Source organism: Equus asinus, unplaced genomic scaffold (genome assembly GCF_041296235.1).
Source record: "Equus asinus isolate D_3611 breed Donkey unplaced genomic scaffold, EquAss-T2T_v2 contig_816, whole genome shotgun sequence".
Classification (NCBI taxonomy): domain Eukaryota; kingdom Metazoa; phylum Chordata; class Mammalia; order Perissodactyla; family Equidae; genus Equus; species Equus asinus.
Window position 1 is genome coordinate 2,975,476 of NW_027225534.1, and position 6,000 is coordinate 2,981,475.

Sequence of the window (6,000 nt, forward strand, 5' to 3'; positions counted from 1 at the left end):
ACAGCCTTCCGGGAACACCTCTTACGAAGGCCTGTGAAAAGCAGTTTCTTGGCAGGCCTGATCTGGCTGAGGTAGAACTTCTGCTCTGGGTGTGCTCCATTGCCCTAGAGCTGAAAGGCCCAAAGGGATGCCTTGTTTGCAAAGGGGCAGAGAGGCCCCAAAGCATCTTGCTTCCAGCTCATTGGGAAGCTAAGAGACAACTGTCTCTGCCCAGTGCTCTGACAGAGTACCGGGAACATCTCTTACCAAAGCCTTTGAAACGCAGTTTCTTGGCAGACCTTATCTGGCTGAGGTAGAACTTCTGCTCTGGGTGTGCTCCATTGGCCTAGAGCTGAAAGGCCCAAAGGTCGGCCTTGTTGGCAAAGGGGCAGGGAGCCCCCAAAGCATCTTGCTTCCAGCTCTTCGGGAAGCTAAGAAACAACTGGCTCTGCCCAGTGCTCTTACAGCCTGAGAGAAAATCTCTTACCAAGGCCTGTGAAACGCACTTTGTTGGTGGCCTGATCTAGCTGAAGTAGAACTTCTGCTCTGGGTGTGCTCCATTGGCCTAGAGCTGCCTGGCCCAAAGGGCCGCCTTGTTTGCAAAGGGGCAGAGAGGCCCCAAAGCATCTTGCTTCCAGCTCTTCGGGAAGCTAAGAAACATCTGGCGTTGCCCAGTGCTCTTACAGCCTACCGGGAACATCTCTTACCAAGGCCTGTGAAACGCAGTTTGTTGGTGGCCTGAACCGGCCGAAGTAGAACTTCTGCTCTGGGTGTGCTCCACTGGCCTGGAGCTACCTGCCCCAAAGGGCTGCCTTGATTCCAAAGTGAGAGAGTGGCACCAAAGCATCTTGCTTCCAGCTCTTCGGGAAGCTAAGAAACATCTGGCGTTGCCCAGTGCTCTTACAGCCTACCGGGAACATCTCTTACCAAGGCCTGTGAAACGCCGTTTCCTGGCAGGCCTGATTTGGCTGAAGTAGAACTTCTGCTCTGGGTGTGCTCCATTGCCCTAGAGCTGCCAGGCCCAAGGTGCTGCCTTGTTTCCAAAGGGGCAGAGAGGCCCCAAAGCATCTTGCTTCCAGCTCTCTGGCAAGCTAAGAACCAACTCGCTCTGCCCCGTGCTCTTACAGCCTACCGGGAACATGTCTTTGAAAGGCCTGTGAAACGCAGTTTCTTGGCAGGCCTCATCTGGCTGAAGTAGAACTCTGGCTCTGGGTGTGCTCCATTGCCCTAGAGCTGCCAGGCCCCAAGTGCTGCCCTGTTTCCAAGGGGCAGAGAGGCCCAAAGCATCTTGCTTCCCGGTCTTTGCGAAGCTAAGAAACAACTGGCTCTGCCCAGTGCTCTTACACCTACCGGGAACATCTCTTACCAAGGCCTGTCAAACGCTGTTTCTTTGCAGGCCTGATCAGGCTGAAGTAGAACTCCTGCTCTGCGTGTGCTCCATTGGCCTAGAGCTTCCCGACCCAAAAGGCTGCCTTGTTCCCAAACGGGCAGAGGGGTCCCAAGCGTCTTGCTTCCAGCTTTTCAGGAAGGTAAGAAACAACTGGCTCTGCCCAGTGCTCTTACAGCCTACCGGGAACATCTCTTACCAAGGCCTGTGAAACGCAGTTTCTTGGCAGGCCTGATCTGGCTGAAGTAGAACTCCTGCTCTGGGCGTGCTACTTTGGCCTAGAGCTGCCAGGCCCAAAGGGCCGCCTTGTTTCCAAAGGGGCTGAGAGTCCCCAAAGTATCTTGCTTCCAAATCTTTGGGAAGCTAAGAAACAACTGGCTCTGCACAGTGCTCTCACAGCCTACCGGCAACGTGACAGAGAAAAGCCTGTGAGACGCAGTTTCTTGGAAGGCCTGATCTGGCTGAGGTAGAACTTCTGCTCTGGGTGTACTCCATTGGCCTAGGGCTGCCAGGCCCAAAGGGCTGCCTTTATTTCCAAAGTGTGAGAGAGGCCCCAAAGCATCTTGCTTCCTGCTCTCTGGGAAGCTAAAACAACTGGCTCTGCACAGTGCTCTCAAAGCCAACCGGGAACGTCACATACAAAGGCCTGTGAAACGCAGCTTCTTGACAGGCCTTATCTGGCTGAGGTAGAACTTGTGCTCTGGGTGTGCTACTTTGGCCTAGAGCTGCCAGGCACAAAGGCTGCTTTGTTTCCAAAGGGGGAGAGAGGCCCCAAATCATGTTGCTTCCAGCTGTTTTTGAAGCTAAGAAACAACTCGCTCTGCCAGGTACTCTTACAGCCTTCCGGGAACACCTCTTACGAAGGCCTGTGAAAAGCAGTTTCTTGGCAGGCCTGATCTGGCTGAGGTAGAACTTCTGCTCTGGGTGTGCTCCATTGCCCTAGAGCTGAAAGGCCCAAAGGGATGCCTTGTTTGCAAAGGGGCAGAGAGGCCCCAAAGCATCTTGCTTCCAGCTCATTGGGAAGCTAAGAGACAACTGTCTCTGCCCAGTGCTCTGACAGAGTACCGGGAACATCTCTTACCAAAGCCTTTGAAACGCAGTTTCGTGGCAGGCCTGATCTGGCTGAGGTAGAACTTCTGCTCTGGGTGTGCTCCATTGGCCTAGAGCTGAAAGGCCCAAAGGTCGGCCTTGTTGGCAAAGGGGCAGGGAGCCCCCAAAGCATCTTGCTTCCAGCTCTTCGGGAAGCTAAGAAACAACTGGCTCTGCCCAGTGCTCTTACAGCCTGAGAGAAAATCTCTTACCAAGGCCTGTGAAACGCACTTTGTTGGTGGCCTGATCTAGCTGAAGTAGAACTTCTGCTCTGGGTGTGCTCCATTGGCCTAGAGCTGCCTGGCCCAAAGGGCCGCCTTGTTTGCAAAGGGGCAGAGAGGCCCCAAAGCATCTTGCTTCCAGCTCTTCGGGAAGCTAAGAAACATCTGGCGTTGCCCAGTGCTCTTACAGCCTACCGGGAACATCTCTTACCAAGGCCTGTGAAACGCAGTTTGTTGGTGGCCTGAACCGGCCGAAGTAGAACTTCTGCTCTGGGTGTGCTCCACTGGCCTGGAGCTACCTGCCCCAAAGGGCTGCCTTGATTCCAAAGTGAGAGAGTGGCACCAAAGCATCTTGCTTCCAGCTCTTCGGGAAGCTAAGAAACATCTGGCGTTGCCCAGTGCTCTTACAGCCTACCGGGAACATCTCTTACCAAGGCCTGTGAAACGCCGTTTCCTGGCAGGCCTGATTTGGCTGAAGTAGAACTTCTGCTCTGGGTGTGCTCCATTGCCCTAGAGCTGCCAGGCCCAAGGTGCTGCCTTGTTTCCAAAGGGGCAGAGAGGCCCCAAAGCATCTTGCTTCCAGCTCTCTGGCAAGCTAAGAACCAACTTGCTCTGCCCCGTGCTCTTACAGCCTACCGGGAACATGTCTTTGAAAGGCCTGTGAAACGCAGTTTCTTGGCAGGCCTCATCTGGCTGAAGTAGAACTGCGGCTCTGGGTGTGCTCCATTGGCCTAGAGCTGCCTGGCCCAAAGGGCCGCCTTGTTTGCAAAGGGGCAGAGAGGCCCCAAAGCATCTTGCTTCCAGCTCTTCGGGAAGCTAAGAAACATCTGGCGTTGCCCAGTGCTCTTACAGCCTACCGGGAACATCTCTTACCAAGGCCTGTGAAACGCAGTTTGTTGGTGGCCTGAACCGGCCGAAGTAGAACTTCTGCTCTGGGTGTGCTCCACTGGCCTGGAGCTACCTGCCCCAAAGGGCTGCCTTGATTCCAAAGTGAGAGAGTGGCACCAAAGCATCTTGCTTCCAGCTCTTCGGGAAGCTAAGAAACATCTGGCGTTGCCCAGTGCTCTTACAGCCTACCGGGAACATCTCTTACCAAGGCCTGTGAAACGCCGTTTCCTGGCAGGCCTGATTTGGCTGAAGTAGAACTTCTGCTCTGGGTGTGCTCCATTGCCCTAGAGCTGCCAGGCCCCAAGTGCTGCCCTGTTTCCAAGGGGCAGAGAGGCACAAAGCATCTTGCTTCCCGGTCTTTGCGAAGCTATGAAACAACTGGCTCTGCCCAGTGCTCTTACACCTACCGGGAACATCTCTTACCAAGGCCTGTCAAACGCTGTTTCTTTGCAGGCCTGATCAGGCTGAAGTAGAACTCCTGCTCTGCGTGTGCTCCATTGGCCTAGAGCTTCTCGACCCAAAAGGCTGCCTTGTTCCCAAACGGGCAGAGGGGTCCCAAGCGTCTTGCTTCCAGCTTTTCAGGAAGGTAAGAAACAACTGGCTCTGCCCAGTGCTCTTACAGCCTACCGGGAACATCTCTTACCAAGGCCTGTGAAACGCAGTTTCTTGGCAGGCCTGATCTGGCTGAAGTAGAACTCCTGCTCTGGGCGTGCTACTTTGGCCTAGAGCTGCCAGGCCCAAAGGGCCGCCTTGTTTCCAAAGGGGCTGAGAGTCCCCAAAGTATCTTGCTTCCAAATCTTTGGGAAGCTAAGAAACAACTGGCTCTGCACAGTGCTCTCACAGCCTACCGGCAACGTGACAGAGAAAAGCCTGTGAGACACAGTTTCTTGGAAGGCCTGATCTGGCTGAGGTAGAACTTCTGCTCTGGGTGTACTCCATTGGCCTAGGGCTGCCAGGCCCAAAGGGCTGCCTTTATTTCCAAAGTGTGAGAGAGGCCCCAAAGCATCTTGCTTCCTGCTCTCTGGGAAGCTAAAACAACTGGCTCTGCACAGTGCTCTCAAAGCCAACCGGGAACGTCACTTACAAAGGCCTGTGAAACGCAGCTTCTTGACAGGCCTTATCTGGCTGAGGTAGAACTTGTGCTCTGGGTGTGCTACTTTGGCCTAGAGCTGCCAGGCACAAAGGCTGCTTTGTTTCCAAAGGGGGAGAGAGGCCCCAAATCATGTTGCTTCCAGCTGTTTTTGAAGCTAAGAAACAACTCGCTCTGCCAGGTACTCTTACAGCCTTCCGGGAACACCTCTTACGAAGGCCTGTGAAAAGCAGTTTCTTGGCAGGCCTGATCTGGCTGAGGTAGAACTTCTGCTCTGGGTGTGCTCCATTGCCCTAGAGCTGAAAGGCCCAAAGGGATGCCTTGTTTGCAAAGGGGCAGAGAGGCCCCAAAGCATCTTGCTTCCAGCTCATTGGGAAGCTAAGAGACAACTGTCTCTGCCCAGTGCTCTGACAGAGTACCGGGAACATCTCTTACCAAAGCCTTTGAAACGCAGTTTCTTGGCAGGCCTTATCTGGCTGAGGTAGAACTTCTGCTCTGGGTGTGCTCCATTGGCCTAGAGCTGAAAGGCCCAAAGGTCGGCCTTGTTGGCAAAGGGGCAGGGAGCCCCCAAAGCATCTTGCTTCCAGCTCTTTGGGAAGCTAAGAAACAACTGGCTCTGCCCAGTGCTCTTACAGCCTGAGAGAAAATCTCTTACCAAGGCCTGTGAAACGCACTTTGTTGGTGGCCTGATCTAGCTGAAGTAGAACTTCTGCTCTGGGTGTGCTCCATTGGCCTAGAGCTGCCTGGCCCAAAGGGCCGCCTTGTTTGCAAAGGGGCAGAGAGGCCCCAAAGCATCTTGCTTCCAGCTCTTCGGGAAGCTAAGAAACATCTGGCGTTGCCCAGTGCTCTTACAGCCTACCGGGAACATCTCTTACCAAGGCCTGTGAAACGCAGTTTGTTGGTGGCCTGAACTGGCCGAAGTAGAACTTCTGCTCTGGGTGTGCTCCACTGGCCTGGAGCTACCTGCCCCAAAGGGCTGCCTTGATTCCAAAGTGAGAGAGTGGCACCAAAGCATCTTGCTTCCAGCTCTTCGGGAAGCTAAGAAACATCTGGCGTTGCCCAGTGCTCTTACAGCCTACCGGGAACATCTCTTACCAAGGCCTGTGAAACGCCGTTTCCTGGCAGGCCTGATTTGGCTGAAGTAGAACTTCTGCTCTGGGTGTGCTCCATTGCCCTAGAGCTGCCAGGCCCAAGGTGCTGCCTTGTTTCCAAAGGGGCAGAGAGGCCCCAAAGCATCTTGCTTCCAGCTCTCTGGCAAGCTAAGAACCAACTTGCTCTGCCCCGTGCTCTTACAGCCTACCGGGAACATGTCTTTGAAAGGCCTGTGAAACGCAGTTTCTTGGCAG